Consider the following 24,821-nt stretch of genomic DNA (forward strand, 5'->3'; position numbering starts at 1 on the left):
GCCTTTTTGACCTTGACTAAATATGAGCTGGGAGGAAGTTTTGGCGCTTGCTTTATGCAAGACAAGTGCCTTGCTGGAACAGATGCATGAGAAGGTGGATTTGATGAATGAGAAAATGGATTTGATGACTGTTGTGGATAATAACTGTGGGCAAACAGGGAATATTGATACAGAAACTATTCAGGGACCAACTCAGGAACCTGTACTGATTGAGCAAGTGCAGAAGATAATGGAGGAGGTTGCGGTTGCACCTCAAATAATACAAATGGAGAGACCCGAGGCCCTACAGGAGCATAAGCCGCTGTCTTTGAAGATTGAAGTTGGCCGGGGGAGTCTGGAGCTGAGGAGATTCTTAACTTTGGAGAGACCTCGAAATATGTCTTTAAATATTTTTTGGACTACATTGATGACTGTGTGGAGTGGGACTCTGGGGAATGGGCTGGTTGGATGAAGGGAGACGAAGATAATTTTGGGTTGGAATCCCCCAGAGACCTACTCCCCAACGAGAAAGGAAAGAAACTAAGAAAGAGACCAACAAAAGACAAGGAAAAGTGCAAGTATAAACAAGAAGAAGAAGATCTGCAGAAGGGACATGGAAGAGTCTTAAGGGCCTCGGACATTAGATTACCAGGTTGATGGACTAGATGGAATGGACAGTAAGGACTGACACGACCCGAGGCCAGGAAGAAGAGACCTTGGATGAAGATTGGAAGAGAATTTATAAAGATTTTTTTTTTCCTAGGGAATTAGCTCAAAATTAATGAACACTAGGGGAAATGTTGGAATGAAACTATATGACTCTAGTAGAAAAGATATCAGGAGTTATGTATAATCGAGTATTAAGTGTTAAGCTCTAAAGTATTTTTTGGTAAGATAAGGTTAAATAACTTAAGGTACCTAATTTGAATAACAGAATATGGGGAAAGGATGGAAAGGATTTGTTGAGTGAATTAATAGGTAAATTGTTAAGATAAATTAGTAAAAATTGAGAAAGATGGAAAGAATTTGCTGAAATAATCAATTAAACTAGAATACAAAAAGGGAGGTGTGAGGAGGTCAATGAAACAAGCAAATGGAAGTTAAAGATATGTAATATGGGATTTGTGGGGTTTTTTCCCTTCTTTTTTATCTTTTTGCTGTATTGTGGCATTGGTTTTTATGTCTTGGTTTTTTCTCTTTTTTTCTATGTATTGTAGTGTTGTTTTTAACTTTTTTTCTTTTTTTCTTTTTTTCTGCAGTTTTGAAATTATTAATTTTTTTTTAAAAAAAAGGATGAGAACAGAAATCGTGCTATGGCGGCGCGGCGGCAGCAGGCGGCCCCATTAGCTAAAGTGGTGCTTCAGGTTAAGAACAGTTTCAGGTTAAGAACGGACCTCCGGAATGAATTAAGTACGTAACCCGAGGTACCACAGTACATTCAGTTGAATGTGCAAAGTTTCCCCCTTCACTCCTTTTGCTCAACGGATGAAATGCTCAAGCTGTGAAAGCAATGTTGGGCCAGAGCTAGCACAAGTGAGTTTTGTTTGTTTTTTCCACTCACCCTGCTTCTTTCAGACACTCAAATCAGCCCTCCTCCCCATTGTGTGTGAAAGCAAGGCTGTCAATTTCCCCCAATGTGTGAAAGGGCAGTGAAAAAATATGACCAGGGACCGAATTTGACCAGAGACTAAAATCCATTACTTAAATATTTATTGCAACTTTCAGGGACAGTGTTTTCAAGGAAAAATCAAGATACAATCATTACATGGGAAGCAAAACAGAATATAGATTTCCACTTAACTTTTAAACTTTGATATAAATATTAAGAAAAGAGAAAAGAGAGAACAATATAAAAGAGAGATAGTCAGTTTAAAAGATCGAGAACAGCAATGGGAATATCGGCCTGAAAAGAATTTTTTAAAAATTGGTAACACAACCTAAAAAATGAGCAGTCATATGGCATTCTACTCCCGAGAATGCAACATAATGCAATCTAAGCTCACTCTCATTTCCTTTTAATGAACTTTGCCACCATCCACACCACAGACTCATATTTTCAACAACATCTACTGTAACTTGCCCAGTTCAAGCAGTCTCTGGTCAAAATTAGGCATTTTAGGCCTCAGTATCAGGTGTGGGGCTGGTAAATGTGGGCTGTGTAAAGCAATGCTTAACCGGTAACTATGAACTCACCAAGGAACATCCCACCCCACCCTAATCTCTAAGACAATTGTGCATTTGAAGGTGGGGGGCGGGGCTTATTTTGAAAACTTCCAGAGAATGAAGGAATGCATAAATGAGTGGGCAGAAGTGAATGGTCCTCCTCTCTAGAGCACAGAGGAGGAGCACAGCTGAGAACTGAAGGAGCATTTCATTCACAGCTAGGGATAACCAGGTGTTCTTATGATGGGAACTGTGCACTGTGAAGCGGAGGCTCTCCTGTGATCATGGGGGCTCCCTCTACATTCAGGACTCTGGAAAATAATTGATCTAAAACGTGTGTGGGAGCCTTCAGAAGTCTCCCCACAAGGCACAGCCGTCCTCCTATTTGTGGAGGGTCATTTGGGTGGCGTATTGGTAGTAGAGCCTGCGGATTTGCCCTTCCACCCAAAGCCCCTCAAAAGATTACAGTACCATATTTTTTGCTCCATAAGACACACTTTTTTCTTCCTAAAAAGTAAGGGGAAATATCTGTGCGTCTTATGGAGTGAATGTGTGGTCCCTAGAGCCAAATTGCCCAGAGGCAAAAAGCAGATCATGCTTTTTTTTTGAAAGAGGGAAGTGGGTGTTGAAAGGAAGGAGCTGATGCGCAAGCAATCGGGAGGGAGATAAGGGACCCTAGAGATAAAGGAGGCTGCCTGGGAGGGGGGAGGTAAAGACAGCAAACTTGCAAAGAGATTGGGGAGGGAGATAAGGGATGCTAGAGATAAAGGAGACTGCCTGGGAGGGGGAGGTAAAAGCCCATGGATCCTTGGGATTTTTGCATTGGGTCACCCCAAATTCATCATCAGATCACATAGCATGTCTATGGCTACAGCCTGCACCAAAAAAATTATGCACCCACTATTTCCTGGGACTGCAGTGGTGCAAAAATGTGGTTACAAAGCACGGATCCACATGGATCCTCAGGATTCTTGCCCAGGGTCCCCAAATTCACCATCAGATCACATGTCTGTGGCCACAGCATGAACCACAAAAACCATATATCCACTGTTTCATTCAGAATATTTTTTTTCTTGTTTTCCTCCTCTAAAAACTAGGTGCGACTTACGGTCAGGTGCGTCTTTTGGAGCGAAAAATACGGTACATGCCATCAAAATGGCTACAGAAGTCTTTTGTCTGTCATATGGATTACAGTTCATGAAGGCCTGACTTCCACCGTGGGGAAGGGACAGAAAGAATCGCTTAATATTTATTGTGTCTTTCTGAGATCTGCACTCAAAAGCAGCAGCTTTTGAGCAGACGGTGATAGCGGTTAGATTGATTGGATTGGAATCATTGCATTCTTACAACGCTTCGTATTTCCATTCAAATGCACCTCCAAAGCAGCTTCCAAAACAAAATAGCAAACTGAGGAGGGGAGGAGGGAAGGGAAAGGCTGATGGGTTAAAACAACTTAAGGATATTCATCAGAACAATAGTCGTGATAACAGCATGTCATTTTCTCTCTGCGATATTCATGCCATTCCTGTCCACACAAGTATTTTAATGGAAGAGTGCCACAGAATTTTAGCATTTGAATAAATTCATCCGTGCCGGCTGGAGAGAAAAGGGGAAATATTTGTGTTAGTCTTAACGAGTGAACGATGACAACTTTGTGGACTTTGTCCACAGAACGTATCAAAACAGAAGAGAACATATTTAATGCTAAAATAAAATTCATTTCAACTCCATTTTTTTAAAGGTATACCTAAAACAGAATCTCAGATTTATTCGGCAAAAGCTACTACAATGTCAACATTAAAATAAAAGTTGCAACATGTGAACGATGCATGTCAAAATAAATACATATCCTTAAATCTCAGAATTTCTGCTGCAATTGTTTAAAATAGGTTGCAAACACCTTTTTCCTCAGACTGCAAAAGAGGCTGCCTTCCAAATGACGTATCGGTTTGTTCCTTGTAATAAAAAAAAAGGAAGCCTCATTTTCATCCTATCTGCAGTATTTCATCTTAAGTAAGGCCCCCTATGCTTTTGAATTATGGTGATGGAGGAGACTCTTGAGAGTCCCATGGACTGCAGGAAGATCAAACCTCTCCATTCTGAAGGAAATCAGCCCTGAGTGCTCACTGGAAGGACAGATCCTGAAGCTGAGGCTCCAATACTTTGGCCACCTCATGAGAAGTGAAGACTCCCTGGAAAAGACCCTGATGTTGGGAAAGATGGAGGGCACAAGGAGAAGGGGACGAGAGAGGACGAGATGGTTGGACAGTGTTCTCGAAGCTACCAGCATGAGTTTGACCAAACTGCGGGAGGCAGTGGAAGACAGGAGTGCCTGGTGTGCTCTGGTCCATGGGGTCACGAAGAGTCGGACACGACTAAAATACTAAACACCAACAACAACACGTAAGGCCCCCTATATGTGATGTGCTTTGATATAAGAACAGAGCTGGCATTCAAGGATACAATGAGGCAAATCTTCTAGTTTTGCTGCCCCCACAGTTACTTAGACGGAGTTATCTGCCCATTTATCTCGCCCGTGGCACATGCTCCCATCCCCACCACACTTTGTGGCCTTATGCTTTCAGGCTGGAAATCCTCAGCAGCATTTTTGTCATGCCCGATTATGAAAGGTGATGGACTTCACAGTTTGGCACCTTTTTCAACCTTGGCAAACTGAGAGTGCAGGAATTTGAGCCATTTCAAGGCTAGCATTCCCGCAGCAGTCTGAGGGGAGATGAGACCATGGCTGCAGTATTTCTTCTTTTTTGTAATTTTTCTCTTACCATTTTAAAATGTCTGTCAGTCTGCTAGCTGCTTCAGGGGCATGGAAGACAGAAGCCCTGCAGAACTTTTGTGGCACCCTGCTGCTCTTTCCTCCAAGAGACATTGGTCCTGGCAAGGACGCTGTCATTTTCAAACCTGGTGGAACTCTGACCCATGGGGACACTGGTGTCTCTTGGAAGGAGAGGTAATGGCAACCATCTCTCTCTGCTCCTGATACTAGACTGCAAATGCTGAACTAAAGCAGAGCTTTCCAAACTTTTCATGTCGGTGACACACTTTTTAGACATGCATCATCTCATAATTCAGTTTTACTAGCAAACCAGAGGTTAAACTAACCCCTTTTCCAACCCCAGGAGGAGTGTGGGAGTGTTTGTGCGACACACTGCAGCTGACACACTAATGTGTCGTGAGACACAGTTTGGGAAGCCCTGAACTAGAGGGACCTTTGATGTAGTCCAGCAGGTCTCCTCTCTCTCCTCCATAACATCAGGTCATCCTAGTCATGGCATACAAAAGGGAGGAATACACACAGGAAAATCCACTTACCTTCAAAAACTTCTCCAATCATACAGTAGTCTCCCGTACATGTACGATCAGTCGGAGTGCATGTTTCCTCTGTGTCCCACTTGGAGCAAAACCTGCATGTTATAGCATCTGCTGTAAAGGACCAATAATTGTGTTTTATTATTTGTCCCTGCAAACATTGCTCTTATTTAAAACTCACCACATCAGCTTCATTAGGGGGTAGACCGGGAGTCCCAAGTTGTGGCTCCAAAGAAACAAAGCTCTGTGCTAGGCAGACAATGGGGGGGAGGGGAGACTCCCAGGTGGCAAATGGGAGGGCCCCCTCCCTCTGCCCAGAATTAGTTAGAACAGAAAGGCAGAATTTGAATTAGATTATTCGGAGTTGGCTGGAATGTTACCTGGAGAAAAAAGGTTGCACTCTGGTAAAGGAGGCAAGTTAGAGAGAGGATCAGAGCATGGTGGCTGATTTCTGTTTTGAATCCACAGTTGCGGCTGTGGGATAAGCAAGACCAGGGGTAGGCAACCTAAGGCTCTGGGGCCGGATGTGGCCAAATCACCTTCTCAATCCAACCCACGGATGGTCTGGGAATCAGCATGAGCAGAATGTGTGCTTTTATTTAAAATGCATCTCTGGGTTATTTGTGGGGCATAGGAATTCGTTCTCCCCCCCCCCCAATGTAGTCTGGCCCACCACATGGTCTGAGGGACAGTGGACCGGCCCACAGCTGAAAAAGGTTGCTGACCTCTGAGCAAGACCCTTTTGGGGTGTCAATGCCATGAACCCCTCCATCGTAGGCTCGGATTGCATATATGTATAAATAAACCTTACGTTATAAAGACACCACAGTCGCCGCTGTGCCTCATTCCCAAAATGAAACAAACCCTGGTTTAGCATGCCTGGAACCCCTGAAATCTTGCACTGATCAGAGATTGGAGTGGTGTACAACAATAATAACACGTCCGTAGCCCTGGCGTGTTAGTTTGTGTGTTCACAGAGTTAGCCTTTCAGAAACAGTTGAATCCCAAACACACACAGCCTAAGCCAATACAGGGAAGCCACGTCTTATTCAGACTTTACTTAAGCGATCCCAAGTTTGGCAGGGAAATGATGAATCAAATGGAAAATGGGTGGGGTGGGTGGAAAGAAGGGCTGGTGGCTGGTCCAGGCAGAGCAACACCCCCACCCTCCCTACACACAGAGGCCCCTTCTCTTCCTTTCCACAGCTGGCTCTGAAAAAGCAACCCACCCGAATCCTGTCCCCCAGGCTGGGTGCATTGGGTGAGGGCAATTACTAGAGCAGCAGCAGCCGCCCCGGAAAGGAGTGGAGCAGCAGAATGGGAAACCTGGCATGAAGGGAGCTGTTAAGGGACCCACTGTACTGTAAGCAAGCTGGAGGGCTTAACAGATCTCTCTCCTCACCAGTTTTCCATATGCAAAGAGGAACCCAGTAAATGGCTTGGGGTGGAAGAAAGTTTCTTTCTAAACAACAGGTCTGCATCTTTGCAGGGAGACGACAGAGGCAGCATCAGCTAGAAAAAGACTGAGGAAGGAGAAGAGAAACTGTGGGAAGAAGCGTGGCTTCTCAAGACCCGAGTAAGTAAACTGGAGGGCTTAACTCAGAGCTCTTAGGGGCTGGAGGTGGTTCTGGGGATTGCTTTGGCTTTGTACAATTTTGTTTATATGCACAACCCCTGGAAATTAACCACCACCACCACAGAAGGCCTGACCATAGCACCGCTCAAAGCACTTGCAGGGTTTCTTCACTTTAGGAAGACAGGCAGATGAATTATGTACATTAACTAGTGGCTTGTTTTTCTTTTACCTCTTGTAAGGAGGGATGGGGATGATACTTACCCCCGGACTTGAGGCAAAGTAGAGCACAGACTGCGAGCAGCCAGGCCTGAGCCCAACGTGGGCACTGATTATCAAGAAAGAATCTCTGTCCCATTGGAAAATCTTTTCTCACTGAGAGACTGGTTTCCGAAGGCTGACGGCTGAGGGACACACTTGGCTCTGTGGCAATAAGCTGTAACAGGAGCACAGCTTCTAGTAAGGAACACACCCCACAGTTTGAAGGATGAGGTTCAAAGCAGCTTTTATAAAAGCGATGGGAGGAAACTTCCTAGCTTCTTGGGACATGTGATCCTTGTGGGCTTGAAAGATATGAGAAGCCTCTGGCAATGTGCTGGGGTGGTTCTGAAGAGTGATGGGGATGTGGGTAGCGGTTCCCTTGGGCTGTTTGGGGCATAATGTACTGATTGTTCAGACAAATACGAACGGGCTAAGGAGGAACCAGCTGAATACTTTACAGAATGTCCCAGGCAGCAATGGCTTCCAGATGCTATACAACATTGAAGGAATGCTTGTTCCTTTTGGTGGGCTTTCTGTCCACCTCCATATTTCTTGGTTGATCGAGTCCCACAGGATCAAAGCTGCGATTGATGCTTGCAAGTGGGGGCGGGCTGGTTGTTTAATCAGTTGGGTGAAGCCATTTTATGTTCCATGCTGACTGCAAGGACTTGGAGAAACACCTGTGTATGCTATGGTTGTGCTAACTGATTTCCATCAATAGTCCATCTATTTTAGACTATACTCAAAGACATAGGTCCCTGTAACCACACCAGGAGATTTCGTGCCTCATGGTTCCTGAGTTATCTTGGACCCAAATTGTTTAGAGGCTTGAAAATCAACACAGCATCCTTAAACCTGGTCCACTTGCATAGGGGCAGCCAATTCTCTTAATTGAGTAGTTAAATCTTGAATAACTGGCTGCACAGATACTACTGCAGCTCTGGCACTGAATAAATAATGTCAGAAAATCAAAGCGTGGTACTTAACCATGCTTGGAAGTTGGCACTGTAGAATTTGATGGCATAAGTGCGGGAGTAGTTCCTATTAATCATGGCAGGCAATTGGCAACTTGCATGGAGGGAAGAGTGAATCTGTTGACCAGCAAGTAATAGCTTTTTCCACCGGTCTTGCCCCAGCTTCCAGCCCTGGAGCCCTCATAAGGAAGTTGTTTCCAGAGAAAGACTCTGTTTGCCCACAGGGGGTGGTTGGTTTCACCTGTGCTGCTCTACTTCCAGCCCAAGGAACCTTCAGAAGGCAGTTGCTGCCATGGGCGTTGGGTGTATGTGCACTTTAATGAACTGAAGAGAAGGAAGGATTATGAGTCATGGGAGTTGCAGAGCATTTGTGTATGAACTAAGCGACCTCGGCCCAGTATACATGAAGGAGCGTCTCCACCCCTATCGTTCTGCCCATACACTGAAGTCCAGCTCCGAGGGCCTTCTGGTGGTTCCCTCACTGCAAGAAGTGAGGTTACAGGGAACCAGGCAGAGGGCCTTCTCGGTAGTGGCATCTGTCCTGTGGAACACCCTCCCACGAGATGTCAAAGAAATAAACAGCTATCTGACTTTTAGAAGACATCTGAAGACAGCCCTGTTTAGGAAAGCTTTTAATATTTGATGAATTATTGTATTTTAATATTTTGCTGGAAGCCGCCCAGAGTGGCTGGGGAAACCCAGCCAGATGGGCGGGGTGTAAATAATAATAATGTAGTAGTAGTAGTAGTAGTAGTAGTAGTAGTAGTAGTAGTAGTATTACAGTGCTGGGTTTATTATTTGGCTGCTGTCAAGCCAACGTACCAACGTACCACACTGTGATACAATATGAGAGGACACTTTCTATTATGGACCGGTAGAAAGAGGTCATCAATTGTTGTTTAACATTATTGGTCTTTCGCAAAACCCTGAGGAAATGGAGTCTCTGTTGGGCCTTCCTAACCACCTGAGTTATATTGTTTTTCCAAGTGAGGTCTTCACTAAGGTAAACTCCCAGGAATTTAAAGGAAGAGACTTTCTCCACACAGCCTGTTAGTTTCTGTTTGCCACTGAGCAGCTGCTTGGACTCTGTTTACATTCCAGAGACCTTCCAGACTGTTGGAAGTCTCACGGGAGGGGAGAAGGGATGTGACGTTAGTGGTTTCCTGTTCCTTTGTTCAGTTGCTCTCTGCTTTCATAGAGAGAGGATGTATATTTCTTTGCTGTCTGCGTAGTGAGAAATAAAACATAGCATGTAGCCATAAATCTCATCACTTCCCTGTGCTGGAAACTCTGCTGGATGGAAATGTGCCTGAGGCTCAGGTCGTTAATTATTCGTCGGGAGAGCGATTACAAAGGCTCAGCCGGAAAATGAGCTTTATCAGCTTGGCTGAGTGAAGATTCCGACACAGCCTCCCCCCTCCCCCCCCCGATATACAACGGGGCTAGTTCTCCTCTCTTCCTCCAAAAGTCCAACACCATCTCCTTTGTCTTGCTAATATTTAGTGCAAGTTATTCTCTAGTCACCATGTAGATACTTTTTGAACCTCCCCACTGTATGCTGATTCATCTCCACCTGTAATTAGACCCATTATGGTAGTATCATCTGCAAACTTAATAATTACAGTGGATGGATCAGATGAAATACAATCATATGTATACGATGAGTACACACATCCCTGTGGAGTGCCAGTGCTGAACCTCAGGGAGGTAGATGTAACACATTGACTTTCCTTTTACATCTCCTGGTGTGTGCCGCGTGGTTTCGGGGTGTTTGTTTGTTTTCAAATGTGTTGTTGATGGGCGGTGCAAGTGCATGTTTGGGGTGCCTGCAGCAGCTGTCACGAGCTTCATGTGCATTTGTTTACTGGGTCATGCTGCGTTGCAGAGCTGGCGCATGCAGCTGTGTTATGGGGTGTGCCTATGGTGGGCTGGTGGGTGGCAACTGGTTGACGGTGCTGTGGTTGCTATGGACACCATGTATGCCCGTTCTCTGTCCCCATGGGATGTGCGTGAGCGCTCTTGAAGTGGCAATGCCAAGATAAGATCCTTGGGAGTGGTCCCATTTGTAGAGCCATGGGACAGCTCCTCCTAAGCAGCTGCTCTCTGGTTTTAGGGTTTCTTCCCCCTTCGCTGGCAGGGGTTGCTCAGCCAGTGTTGGTCCATCCCAGAGGCTCCTAAGCAGTCCCATTTCTCTAGGAAAACAGGAGCCAGAACTCACCATAGACACCTACCTCATTCTCTTAGAATGGTAATAGCGCCCACCTGAGTGGTATTAGAACTGAGTTTCCCCCTGAAAAAAAGCCCTGCTCCTAAGCACCATTTGAGATGGAGGTCACTTAATTGTGCTGGGAGTGTTTCTGCTGACTTCCTGTCATGAGGATTGATCCATTTGGGTGTATCTCTTTATAAACATTTATTTTTCACTCATCTGCTTCTGTCGTCCGCTCAAGCCAGCCCCCACCATGCTTCTCTGTAGGGGAAACGTGTGGCGCTGTGGTCTAAACCACTGAGCCTCTTGGGCTTGCCGATCAGAAGGTTGGTGGTTCGAATCCCCGCAACGGGCTGAGCTCTTGTGCTCAAATTCTGCTTGCGGGTTTCTCATGGGCATCTAGTTGGCCTCTGTGAGAACTGGATGCTGGATGGGTTGTTGACATGATGCAGCAACCTCTTCCTGTGTTCTTATTGTGTATTGGTCAGAGTTTATGAACCGACTTCCCTTGGACACTTGTCAGCCTCGTAACCCTTGCCTTATGTGTGAAAGTGAGGTCCTTATTTTCCTCCTGCGGGTGAAAGGATGTGACCACACATAACCAGAAGCTGAAATCTGATTTCAATATTTATTTGCGATGACAATACCAGAAGATCAGTTCATGCATTTCACTTTAAGAAAAATGGAAGCCTAATATTCTCAAAGGAAACGAAGGTTATACATAAGTGAATGTCGAGAAGGGAGAATATAAGGAACAAGGCATGCAAGGGAAAATCAGGGTACAAAAGGGGAACAAAAAAGAATGTGGATTACAATTTAAAGTTTAAACTTAAAGCAGAAGGGGGGAAATCGAAGCATTAGATAAAATAACAATAGCACAAACAAGTGGTCTCACTTACAAAACTAGCAATAATTGTAATGGTTATCTAACTCGTTGATTTAACACCTAGAACGCTCCAACAGTCCAAACTAGTTAAAAGCTTTATTGTGTTACAGTTACAGGGCAATGAATTCTTAACAGGAAGGAAAGAGTAAAGAGATTTCTCTCTAATCACAGAGATTCAGAGGACCTGAGTTCTGCAAGCCCAGAGGAGAGTTTTATTCAGAATCCAAGGGATAGCAGCCTAAAAGGTCATAGTAGAATTGGCTCCAACGCCATCTCTGAACATCCTGACTGAGTATAGGATCAAATCAGTGGTGTGCAGTGATATTTTTTATAGGGGAACAGTTCGGGCCAGAGGTGCCAGTTTGCGAGAGCGATGGGGGGACGTGACGTTGTGTGTGTGACATCCTGACATCACAAGTGTAAGCTTTGCGCCTCTCTCTCTCTAAGCTGAGCAGAAGCCTCCCGTGCTTTGGGAAGGAGGTGCCAATGCTCCAATTTACCAGGAACATTGAGGGGACTAGTCTAGTCCCCATAGACCACTGACCACACACCACTGTATGAAATACCCAAACAAGTCAGTTAAGGACTGACCAATGACCACTGCGCTCCCAGAACTCAGGGAGACACTTGCTATGCCAGAAGTAGAAAGGCAAATATTATCAATGTCATGGGGTTGTGTTTAATTAGTTCCTACTCAGAGTGGCTAGGCTGGGTCCATTAGCTTCAGTAGGTGAGTAAAGCATAGTGGAACCTAAGTTAGCCGTGTTCATTAACCTCAGTGTGCTACCACTGAGCACCTCCCACGTTCCACAATTTGTTCAGAGTATATGTGGTGTACCCTTCAGCGGACAATTCTGCAAAACAGCCACACAAGCAACTGGCAACCCAAAGTGTTGGTCGTGAGTGAAGTTGGGTGTGAGATTAGTGCAGCAGGGCTTGCGAGAGCTGAGCTTCTGTCTTTCCAGCAAAGCACAATGTATACAGCACCGCTTGGCCAGTGACTATCACCTCACCAAGGAACACCCCATTCCCTCTAAGAGAATTATGCACTTACTTTTTTTGTGGGGGGGTGTTGTTTTTTGAACAATAGACCAGTGTTTCCCAACCGGTGTTCCGCGGCACACGAGTGTGCCGTGAGACATCGGCTGGTGTGCCGCGAGATGCCTGGAGGGAGGCGGGCGAGTCGGGCGGCGAGAGGCGGGGCGGCGGCGGCGAGGAAAGGCCGCGCCTCCTGCTGCTGCCTGGCGCTCCTCCTCGCAGCCGGCAGCGCTGCCTGGGCGCCTCCGCGCGACTCTGCCTCGCTGGGTTTGGTCTCCCAGCAGAGACGGGTCACACGCGCACCTCCCTCCCTCCCTCAGCCTGCGCGGAGGGAGAGCCAGAGAGAGGCATCGCTCCTGCGCGGCGGGAGAGGGAGCAGCCGGAGCGATGCCCCAAACGAGCTGAATTCCGAGCGAGGGACTGAGGGGGGGAGGGAAAAAACTTTCACTTTCGTGCGTCCCTCCCGGCGTGACGCTGCGCGCTGACGTCACGGGGCGGGGCTTTAATGGTGGTGTGCCGCGAGATTTTTTTTCAGTAAACAGGTGTGCCGTTGCCCAAAAAAGTTTGGGAAACACTGCAATAGACAATGACAGACGGTGTAAACGAGTGAACACAAAGGAGCACTCCTCTGCTCTGGAGCAGGAAGAAGGAGCAAAGTTGTGAACAGAGTAAGAATTGATTCACAGCTGTTGATAGGCTGCCATTCTGATGCTGGGAACCACGCACTGCGAAGTGCTGTCTCCTGTGCTCATGAAGTCTCGTCATGTGTTTAGGACTCTGAAAAATCATTGCTTTAAAATGTGTGGGGCTCCTCCATGAATACAGAAGGCTGTACACACCACAGTCAGACTCCAATTTGTAGAGGGAGATGATGGTGATGGGGGGAAATTCAGTTGGTTTGCCCCACCCCACCCCAAAAAATTCCGTGTTTACAGGGACAAACGCCTGTTTGTCACTTGCATCGCAATGCCTTCTGCTGTGGGGAAGGGAAATGAGTTATTATCTTAATGTTAAATGTGCTTTAGACAGAGGTGCCAACTTGAATAAAATGTTGGGGGAGGGACAGGTAAGCCCAGTCCCACATAATCAACCACATGATGCAGCACACACACACATATAAATGACAATGCCCATCAACATTTGGGGGGGACTTCAAATATTTTAATTGGGGGCAGGGGCTGAAGGGCCCTTGGTCCCTTGGAGTTGGCTCCTATGGCCTTAGATTAAGTTTTAAAACAGACTTCGGTGTCACAGCAAAGGTAGTCCACTCTTGTGCGCTTATAAACATACTTTTGTCCACACCTCAAACCCGGACCGTTGTAATGACAGCCCAAGTGGTGGCTTAACTTTTTCCCAGTTTTGACTAGAAATTGAAAAAAAGAGTGTTCATGTTAACTGGTGAACAAATGAATACAATTCTATCGAATTAGTTCAAAGAGAATACGGTGGTACCTCAGTTTACAGACGCTTCAGGTTACAGACTAAGCTAACCCAGAAATAGTATCTCGGGTTAAGAATTTTGCTTCAGGATGAGAGCAGAAATTGTGTGGTGGCAGCGGGGGGGCCCATTAGCTAAAGTGGTACCTCAGGTTAAGAACAGTTTCGGGTTAAGAACAGACCTCCAGAACAAATTAAGTTCTTAACCCGAGGTACCACTGTATACCAATAAGGGCATCAGAAGTGCCACATAAAAGGAAGGTGTCTCCCCATTAAAATAGGCCTAAAACAGAATTTTATTTTATTTTTTACCATTTTGCAAAAACTACTAAAATTTAATCATTACCATAAAATGTGTTAGAAGGCAGGAGAGATATATCACAATACATTTATGTCCTGAAAACTCCAAATCCCCACCCTCAGTTCTCTACAAATGATTTCAAATAACTTTTTCCTAAGACGGGAAGTCTTTACTATGTCATACTTATTTGTTCCTTGTAAACAAAACCTTACTTTTTCCTACCACACTCCAGGGTTTCCATGCACTTAAGCAAGGGCAGTGTTCTAATTTAATGTTAGAACAGAACTGACATTCAAGAACATAATGAGGCAAAACTTCTAGTACTGTTTCTACACAATTGCATAGTCCATCTTAGACTAATAGGCCTTGGAATCCCCACAGCAGCAGGCTTGAGTCCATCTATTCAAAGTAGGGTTGGGTAAAATATTTCTGATATTCTGTTTTTCAGTGAGAAATGGCAGGTGTTTTTCATACTGCTGCTGGCAGTCTGCACTTGCCAGCCAGTGAACAATTACATGACCAAGTGTACTGAGAGCCTGAGGTAAAAATTCAACCTGCTATGCTTAATTATTATTAAGGAAAGGGGATCTTTCATTTACTGAATATTCATCCTGATTTGCTCATACAAAATTTCTAGGGGGTCCAATTATATCTGGTCTTTATTTCCTTCAGCGTATTATTATTATTATTATTATTATTATTACTCTGGGTGGATCTACACAGGAAAAAACCCCACTATAAATAAGTCAGAAATTAAATCGCTATAACAAAAGGGGGAGAAACGCTGTGTAAAATCACAAAGAATTTTTTTTGCTCTCCAGCACCTTCTGGTGTTGCGTGTTTATAACGCATTCAACGCACTGTTGTTTTTACTAATGTGGCTGAGTCCTCAAATTGGACTCATTGAAATGAATTATCTATTAAATTTAATCTGTCTCCTCTGAGTAAAACTCAATTGAATGAGTATACAAGAATAAAGAAAACATATTGTTATGATCTCAGCTATATAAGGTGTTAGGTTTTCTTGAACTTTATGTTGCTTTTCATTTGGTTAATAGCTGTACACAACTCTCCCAGATTTGGAGATACTGCAAGCTCATCTCTAACTTGTTCTTTTGCAGAATTTGTGAGAGAATTACTCAGAATTACTATTATTATTATTACTACTACTACTATTACAAAGAGCAAGTTAGAATTATTTAAGATGCTCGGATACAGATACGAGGTGCATCTTGAAGCCAGTGCACATTCCTAATGTGTAACTCCTCAGATGCAAAACTGGACAACAGTTTTGCATCTGAGAGCACTTTGCAAGTCCATTACTGTTATGCTTTTCATAGTGTGTGCACATGTACGCATATGTGGCGACTGTGGGAACAGAATGCTGAGCCAGCTGGACTTTGGGGATGATCCAGCAGAGCTGCCTTTGTGTTCTCACAAACCCCTGTGTCCTCCTTGACATTAGGTCAGCCTAGTCAAACCTGCGAGAGGGAACCTGGGAAAAGAGGGGGAGTGGGGAAAATAGGCTCCTTACCATCATATACAATTTTCTTTGAGCACTTAACTCCAGGACATCTGCGGTATAGAGGCCAACATGAACTCACTTCGTGCCATCCATCGCACATTCTGCATTCTATGGCATCCGCTGTAAGAGGCAGGCATTTTTTTCATAATATCAAAGAACTATAGAGTTGGAAGGGACCCAGAGGGTCATCTAATCCACACACACACACCCCCCAACCGCAATGCAGGGCTGTCAACTAAAGATTATTGTTCGTCCCTGCAAAGGTCGCCCTTTCTTTAAAAGTCAGTAAATCAGGTGCTTTGCTGTGGGTAGGGGAACAGGGTCCCGAAACCCTCTAACTTTTGCACAAGCCCATTGTTTTCTAGCATTTCCTGCTCTAAAAATAAAATAAAAAATAAGCTTTTCCTAATGGGGAAGGCTGAGCCTTCTGCAAGGCAAAGTGCCACTCAGAGCTCAGCTACTCGCCATCTTAATATGTGGATGGACCAATCAACTTACATTATCCTGAACTTCAAAAATCCTGTTGGCACTCTATAGCTCAGGATAGACACTGGAAGCAGCAGCAAGAACTACCCCCCCCTTCAAAACTTGTCTCTCCGTGCATAGAATAGGATATGGAAATTGTATTCAAACTTGTGGCAAAGTTCCGTCTTTGCTGCAAATAAAAAGGTAAAGGGACCCCTGACCATTAGGTCCAGTCGTGACCGACTCTGGGGTTGCGGCGCGCATCTCGCTTTATTGGCCGAGAGAGGTGGCGTACAGCTTCCGGGTCATGTGGCCAGCATGACTAAGCTGCTTCTGGCGAACCAGAGCAGCGCAGGGAAACACTGTTTACCTTCCCGCCAGAGCGGTACCTATTTATCTACTTGCACTTTGACGTGCTTTCGAACTGCTAAGTTGGCAGGAGCAGGGACCGAGCAACGGGAGCTCACCCCGTCACGGGGATTCGAACCGCCGACCTTCTGATCGGCAAGTCCTAGGCTCTGTGGTTTAACCCACAGCGCCACCCACGTCCCCTTGCTGCACATAGCATCATCCTTAAGGAAACCAGTTGTATCCTCTTTTTAAAAGCTGGTGGGGTCCCATGTACTAAGTCAGGGCATTGTTTGGGCGCTCAGCTCTCTCTCAACTCCACTCATATATTTATCTCCTGTGCACACTTTCCCCTAATGTGCAATTTTTTTAACACATTGGTTAGTTGGAGGAGAGCATCACAAAATTGGGAGAAGTGCACATTTTGAAGGATAACTGTGTTTCAATTTGCATCTTGCTGCAGAAAGAGTCACATACCGTATTGGCCTGAATATAAGCCACATTTCCCTCCCCCTGCCCCCAATTCCAACTGCGAAAAGTTAAAGTGCGGCTTATATTCGCGACCTTGCAGTATGCAGCCAGGAGTGCTGGGCAAACAGCTCCAGGAGAGCGGCAAAGCAGCGCTTACCCCATGCGTAGTCCCCTGTCCTCACCCCCAAGGCCGGGAAGGGAGAGAGCTCATTACACAGCCAGGGGCAGTGAGGAATGGAGCAGCTTATATTCGGGTATTTTTTTTCTTTTTTCCTTTCCCTTCTCCAATTTTAAAGGTGCGGCTTATTTTCGGGCCAATACGGTAAGTAGGTTCCCGTCAAAATCTGAAGTGAATCCAATTTCTCCCTCATTCCAAAGTACCGATACTAATTTTACTACTTCTACTTTTTTAAAATAAATAAATAAATAAATAACTGTATTTTATGCGAGTTCGCAGAGGATACATGGCAAAGCTCCGAAAGCAGTCTGAGGATTTCTCTATTTTCGGATAAATTTGGTTTCACCTCTTCAAGGGGCAGGACTTACCTTCATGGTTAAGGGAGAGCAAAAGAAAGAATGCAAGTAAGCAGACCTGAGCCAAGCACAGGCCCCGATGGTCAAGAAAGAAGCTCTTCCCCATTGGGAGGCCTTTTAGTATGGAGAGGCTGGCTTTGAAGGCTGACAGCTGAGAGACCTCAGGCTTGCAGAGCAGTTGTTCCTGAACCTCTGCTCAGCAGCACATGGCTCAGTGTGAAGAGCCAGGTTCAAGGCATCCAATATATAAGGCCGGGAAAGATCTTCTTGACTTCTTCCCTCATTCTGGTGGGCTTCAAAGGTACAATAAGCCTCTGGCATTATGCAGAGGTGGTTCTGAAGAGCAGCAGAGGTGTGTGGGCAGTGGTAACCTTGAGCTGTTTGGGGCACAGTGTACTGATGGTTCGGAAAAATCATAATTGGCTGAGGGATCAAACAGAACACCGGGGAGAATGGCCCAGATCTCTGTGGGCACCTGATGCTATCTTACATGGAAGGCATGCTGGTTCCTTCCTTCCTTTCTTCCTTTCTTTCTTCCTTCCAACCTTTCTTTCTTTCTTTCTTTCTTTCTTCTTTCTACTTTCTACTTAAGATATAATTTTCATTTATGACAAACATTTCAAACAGAATCATCATTACTTATACAGTCAAACCTTGGTTCCCAAACGGCTTAGTTGACAAACAAATCGGCTCCCAAACGCCGAAAACCTGGAAGTAAGTGTTCCAGTTTTCGAACATTTTTTGGAAGCCGAACGTCCGACGCGGCTTCCGCTTGAGTGCAGCAAGCTCCAGCAGCCAATTGGAAGTTGCGCCTTGGTTTTTGAACAATTTTAGGAGTTGAATGGACTTCCGGAGGGGATTAAGTTTGAGAACCAAGGTTCCACTGTATTTACTCTATTTCCCTGCATATCCCAATTTAAATCTATTTTATATTTTATTTCCATCCATTTCATATATGCTTTCAATGGCCGCATCATTTCGCGTGTGTGATTTTAGGCAGCACTCCTATACACCAGAAGCTGCTGGCATAAACCAAAAGCAGCGTAAATTAAGCCATGCCATGCCTTGCTGGGTTCACCCCTTGCCCACCTCCCTCCCTCCATCTGTGCCACTCACAGTGAGCCAGAGCTCAAACCATTTATAGAGGCTCCCTTATAACATGGTTTAAAAAGTTTTTGTGCATTTTGACCTTGACGTAGCCTAAATAGGCATGCCAACCCTAACGGTTGCCATGCCCTTCCAGATCTAAAAGGTCTGTATTTTGTAGTATACATCATTCCATGATCCAGGATTGACAGACCGCCTCGTAGTAGAGTTTCAAGGCACGGATCCCTGTGGAATCCAGTGCTGGGGGGGGCTGGTTGCGCCCATCAGAATTTTGCACCCAGAGCCATGACCTCCCCAGCCCCTGACACTAGACCACTGATTCCATGTAAATATGGCTTCCCTGCCTCAAAAGCCATGAGGAGAAAGAGAGAGAGGGGGGGTATGCCAACAATCTGATAGGCCAAAGTGTGTAGCTCAATTATGAATGTAGCTATATTTTACAGTCAACATGAAAGACACCAGAAACCTTGTAGAGTGGAACCTTGGTTTATGAACACCTCCACAGTCAAATGTTTTGGCTCCCCAAAGCCAAAAACTTGGAAGTAACTGCTCTGGCTTTCAAACGTTTTTGGGAAGCCAAACATGCCACATGGCTTCCATCTTGAGTTTCCCTATTGTATTGAGGCTTTCGCTTTCGCTTTTCGAACGTTTCCAAAGTCAGTCAGTCTTCTGGAATGGATTACGTTCGAAGGCCAAGGTTCCAATGTACTAGAGAAGCAAGTGGTGGAACTCGGGTTCCTTCCTTCTCGCATGACTGGGGAAGTCTGCAAGTTATGGGGACTTGCTGGCCAGTTCTTTTACAGCAGCAGCAGTAGCCCTGCAGATGGTGGGAGGCTTTCAAGTCCACCCCCAGAGCTTTCATGTCCAGCAGGATTAGATAATCCGAGGAGCCAAAATGGTCCCATCTGACCTTATATAGCCATTATTGGTCAGACTGTTCCGTACTTGGAATAACTTCTTGCTGGGGGAAGCTGTTACATGCTTTCCAAGAGCTCTGTCTGATCCCTCCAGAAGGGCTGGAGAAGAAGTCAACTTCACTCTCTTTGTTCCAGAAAGCCATCCCATGGGGTGCAGATCTTGGGGGCCATGGGTGGCTCTTACTTGGCTTTTGGCAGCCTGTGTTTTCTTTGGGCTCAGCCCAGGAGGTAAGTCCCACCTGCAAGAGGAAGATTCACATGTATTTTAACTTTATACTTTATATACTTTAACAGTGACAAATCCCAATCTGCTTTTTTGAACTGGAAACGAAGGAGGGATGTGTAAGGTCATATTCTAAATAATAATTAACTTGGAGAGAAGACTGTATGCAGTGCGCACATATATTTATGTTATTGATTAGTTAGATTATCTACATCTTCCCTGGAAGGATGTGTGAGGTCATATTCTAAATGATAATTATAGTAACTTAGAGAAAATGTGTGAAGCACACGCATATTGATTATTTACACTTTTAAACTTCTCTTCCTTCCAAGCGAGCCAAGGGTGATGTACCGTTTTTATTTTACTATGAAGGCACAAGATGCATGTCATAAATGAAAGATAACAACGGTGAACACATTATACAATATATGTGAAACTTACTCTCACAAATACCTGGGGAGGGGGAAGGTAAAAGACCCCTGGACGGTTAAGCCCAGTCAAAGGCGATTATGGGGTTGCAGTGCTCATCTCACTTTCAGGCCATGGGAACTGGCATTTGTCCACAGACAGCTTTCCGGGCCGTGTAGCCAGCAAGACTAAACCGCTTCTGGCACAACGGGGCACCGTGACGAGTGCCAGAGTGCACTGAAATGGTCTTTACAAATACCTGCCCCCTTTCTCAGGGACGTGGGTGGTGCTGTGGGTTAAACCACAGAGCCTCTTGGGCTTGCCGATCAGAAGGTTGGTGGTTCGAATCCCCGCGATTGGGTGAGCTCCCGTTGCTCTGTCCCTGCTCCTGCCCACCTAGCAGTTCGAAAGCACATCAAAGTGCAAGTAGATAAATAGGTACCGCTGCGGCGGGAAGGTAAATGGTGTTTCCGTGCGCTGCTCTGGTTCGCCAGAAGCGGCTTAGTCATGCTGGCCACATGACCCAGAAGCTGTACGTCGGCTCCCTCGGCCAATAAAGCAAGATGAACGCCGCAACCCCAGAGTCAGCCACGACTGGACCTAATGGTCAGGGGTACCTTTACCTTTACATTTAACCTCACTTAGTAAAAGATAGGTCTGGGAAAGGCTGTGAAGAGTCAGTCAGTGAAGACAAAACTGAGCTGGTCTTAGAATAAATAGTAGAAGCTACAGTGGCATAAAAGATACCCATTTCTCCCCTTCCCCTGCCCACCATTGTCCAGAGATCATGTATTTGCCTACATCCATTATTTACTTCTTTTCCAGAGCCTGTTGCTTCCATTTTAATCATTGGCAATCATTTTTTTCAGCATGTTTGTCATCACCAGCAGGACCCAGGGCAGGTTACAAAATAGTCAAAGATATCCCAATCACAGGGATAGAGTGTGCAGTGATGCTCCCACTGTGCTTCTCTCAGATTTTGATCTGCTCTATTTGTCCGCCATTAGGGATCCTTTGGGAACTGATACACACACCCCAGGCACAATTCTGCATTGTAGGGGGTTGGACTAGATGACCCTTGGCAGGCCCCTTCCAACTCTACAGTTCTTTGATCCTGGTGGCTCCCAGCCACAATGCCTTTCCAAGTACAACGGATTCCATCATTAATTTTTAGAACAATGAGTTTAAATTTTAAAGAGACAGTTTCCCACAGTGAACGTTCCACTCAAGCCCATGTATGTCTGCAAGGAGAGTCAACATTCTCTCTTTCATAGCACATGGAATAACCTGCCGACGGTGCAGAATCGAGGAGCCAGGGTCGCGGTGCTTTCCAGCAACAACATACTGCAGAGTTGATCATGGGGGGTGCTTAGTCGAGAGACAGTATAAAGGTAAGGAGACATTGCAGAGTGTTTCTTTCCCATTCATCTGCGTGTTTGTATACCAGGGCTGCCATACATCTGGATTTTCCCGGACATTGCTGGAATTTCAAAGGCAGAATTGACGTCCAAGGAGAATTTCCGCTTTGTCCTGGATCTTAGGCAAGGCAAACGGAAAAAATTGAGTTTTTTGAGCTCAATGACTTGGGGGTTTCAGGTTTTCCTTAAAAAAAAAGAAAGGCTGGACAATCTTGGAGGTTTCCTTAAAAAGAAAGCTTGTGGTGTCCCAGTTTTTACTTTTTGAAAAAGTATACTCTAGCGTATACTTGACGACACGTACCTGTCCCTGTCCACCACAGAGTCTGAGGCCTTGTCTGAAAATGGTGCATGTAGCTGTAAACAACACTGCAGAATGCATTAGTTCTCTAAAAGGTTGAACATTGTGGGTTCTGTTCAAGCAGAGCTGGCCCCGCCATGAGCCGAGCTGAGGCAACTGCCTCAAGCAGTGGGATCTGGCAGGATCCAGGAGTGGCAAATCCTACCGCTATGGTGTGTTTACCTGCTACTGAGGTAAATAGCCCAGGCTGGGTGATCTTACAGGGTATGGGGGAGGCTGACAGCAGTGACCGCACACTCAACCACCCTACTGTTGGGATACTGCCAGGGAGACAAAGTCCATCATGGCCCCACGTCGCCTCCGGACATCCATCGATCTCCCATAGACACGCAGTATCAGCAATTAGCGACATGAGCTCCAGAAATAGCTTCCCACATTCCAGGGCTGATGCACGCTCTTATCAGCAGATAATGCACAGCGAAAGATGCACGCAGGAGAGCATTTTTCATAAGCTTATTCGGCGTTAGTCAGAACAGAGAAAAACATGACCGCCTGCTTCAGCGTTCAGGCACCGAGAGAGAGAAATGAAAGCAACAGAAAACATAAACATCCTGTGAACAGGAAATGCGCAGACTCTGTGACTCACAAAGCCTGCTCCCTTTTAAGGTGGAACAGAAATATTCTAACACCTACTTCACCCATTAGAAACTCACTTAACTCACATAATCAAATACAAAAGACACAGACAAAAACAAGCAAACAGGAAACCAGTAGGGAAAGGTGCATTGAAACAAAACCAATAATAATAGTAGTAATGACCAGGAAAGAGGACACCACAGAAAGAAAGAGAGAGGGAGGGAGAGAGGAAAATAAAAGGCAGGGAAGAGGAAGAATGGAAAAATGCAAAGGAAAGAAAAAGAGAGTGGGGAAGTGTGTGTGTGTGTGTGTGTGTGTGTGTGTAGCAGTTGAAAGTCAGTTGCGCAAGGGATGTTATCTCCAATCCTTTCAATTCAATACCTTTTTTTAAAGTTCACTGAAGAAACCGTGGCATCAAGGTGATTGGTTGCTCGATTATTATTATTATTATTATTATTATTATTGAATTTGTATACCACTCTTCGTCTGAAGATCACAGGGTGGTTCACACTTAACAAACTACAACTTAGCAAACTACTTGAGAGGCAGTGTAGCAGGCCATGCGAGCAGAGACGACAGCTGGGCTCATCCCACTATTTCGAAATCCATATTGAGACTCCAGAAAAAACCCTGGCCCCAACTGACCCTTATCCTCCGCAAATGGTCTTATAGAGAAGGCTGGTTCTGTTTGAGGCTCAAAACCATTTTGGGGAGTGTTGGGAGGTATCTGATGGTGGGGTAGACAGGCCACAATACACAATTCAGTGCAATCCACTCAACCATAAATCTCAGAAGGTGACTAGATATTTCTGCAGCCATTCAATGCAGGCCTCATCCTGCTTTAAAGGTCAGACATGTGCCTAGAAATTGTGGGGCAAATATAAGTACAGTGGTACCTCAGGTTAAGTACTTGATTTGTTCCGGAGGTCCGTTCTTAACCTGAAACTGCTCTTAACCTGAAGCACCACTTTAGCTAATGGGGCCTACTGCTGCTGCCACGCTGCCGGAGCACGATTTCTGTTCTCATCCTGAAGCAAAGTTCTTAACCCGAGGTACTATTTCTGGGTTAGCGGAGTCTGTAACCTGAAGCGTATGTAACCTGAAGTGTCTGTAACCCGAGGTACCACTGTATGGATAAGCCATTGGAAATGCCCTTTTACTTCTTCTGTCAATAATTTATTTTAGTATTTTAATAATGACAGTAGTATAGAAGTAGTATAGAAATGCAGTAAACAGACAAATATTGTGCTGGAGAAGAGATATTCCTTCCTTGTTTGTGTAGGAGCAGGATTTTAATCACACTTGTAATGTAACAAACACTATGGATAATATGGAAGGATACAAAATGTTATTATGGTTCTGCTGTATTCTGTCACACCTTCCAAACATTCTGTCACACTCTGTTGTGGCAAACTAGCAAGATTCAAAACTGAACGGCAAAGTATGTATCAACGGATCTGATTCCCCATTGCTGAAATCACTGGGTGGTTCAACCCAAATGCACTATACAAACAAAAATGAGATGGTTCTTACACCAGGTGATCTTGACAGTAGCACAGGTATTAGGAAATACCTCATAAGTAACACAAAGACTCCCTCTTCTCTCCACAATCCCAGATGGCAAATTGCTGAAAAGAATAAAGAACTGTTATATAAATGGTACCAGATGTGAAACCAATTGGACATCTCCCGAAGATGAAATTGAACACGAGGTGCGCTGCTGTACCGACCAAGACTATTGCAACAAAACACTGTAGAGTGTGGGTGATGACAAACATAACAGTTAAGGCTGAAATCCTACCAACACCTCTTGTGGAACTCAGTAGAATTTCCTTCTGATTAAACATGCATGTGATTGCGCTAGATAAAAATTGCATCCCTACTTCTAATGTGTATCGGCTAGATTTGAAAATTGTTTCTAATAAAAAATAGATAGATAATAGAATATAATTGACAAATCACAGAGCATATTATTGAAAATATTTATCTGTACAAATGGTCAGAATCTTAATATTTATTTAAGACTGTAAAAACACCCTGATGATTGTGTTGTAGCGCCACCTAGAAATCCAGTGAAGAACTAAGTACATGATTTTAAATGCTGGCTGCTGTCTTTGCAAATACACTCATCTTTCGGTGACTCCTTAATTCCAATTGTGCACCATGTTCAGAGTGGTGAAAAGTTGAGGCTCTTCCTCATTTCACCGAAGGCATGGAGCTCCTAATCAGCTTTCATGAATCTGAATGGATTTTCCATGGGTGCCTGTTCCTGCACAAACATTACCACAGGACCTGGGACTGTAGCCTTGTGTGTATATGAGCC

The 24,821-nt window shown here is 45.0% G+C and overlaps 3 long non-coding RNA genes across 3 annotated transcripts; 1 reads left to right on the forward strand and 2 right to left on the reverse strand.

Moving 5' to 3' along the window:
• Positions 1–1,672: 1,672 nt before the first annotated feature.
• Positions 1,673–7,536, reverse strand: LOC310702045. Its single transcript, XR_014523157.1, has 3 exons — positions 7,307–7,536; positions 5,473–5,583; positions 1,673–3,738 (listed from the first exon to the last, which is right to left on the reverse strand). It is a non-coding gene; the product is annotated as an uncharacterized lncRNA (long non-coding RNA).
• Positions 7,537–13,549: 6,013 nt separating this feature from the next.
• LOC310699215 lies at positions 13,550–17,696 on the reverse strand. Its single transcript, XR_014522005.1, has 3 exons — positions 17,504–17,696; positions 15,683–15,793; positions 13,550–13,773 (listed from the first exon to the last, which is right to left on the reverse strand). It is a non-coding gene; the product is annotated as an uncharacterized lncRNA (long non-coding RNA).
• A 1,842-nt stretch (positions 17,697–19,538) lies between these two features.
• LOC310702068 lies at positions 19,539–24,369 on the forward strand. Its single transcript, XR_014523192.1, has 3 exons — positions 19,539–19,743; positions 21,421–21,537; positions 24,116–24,369. It is a non-coding gene; the product is annotated as an uncharacterized lncRNA (long non-coding RNA).
• The last annotated feature ends 452 nt before the right edge of the window (positions 24,370–24,821 follow it).

The sequence above is a fragment of the Podarcis liolepis genome (genome assembly GCF_965112155.1).
Source record: "Podarcis liolepis genome assembly, chromosome: 2".
NCBI classification, from domain to species: Eukaryota; Metazoa; Chordata; class Lepidosauria; order Squamata; family Lacertidae; genus Podarcis; species Podarcis liolepis.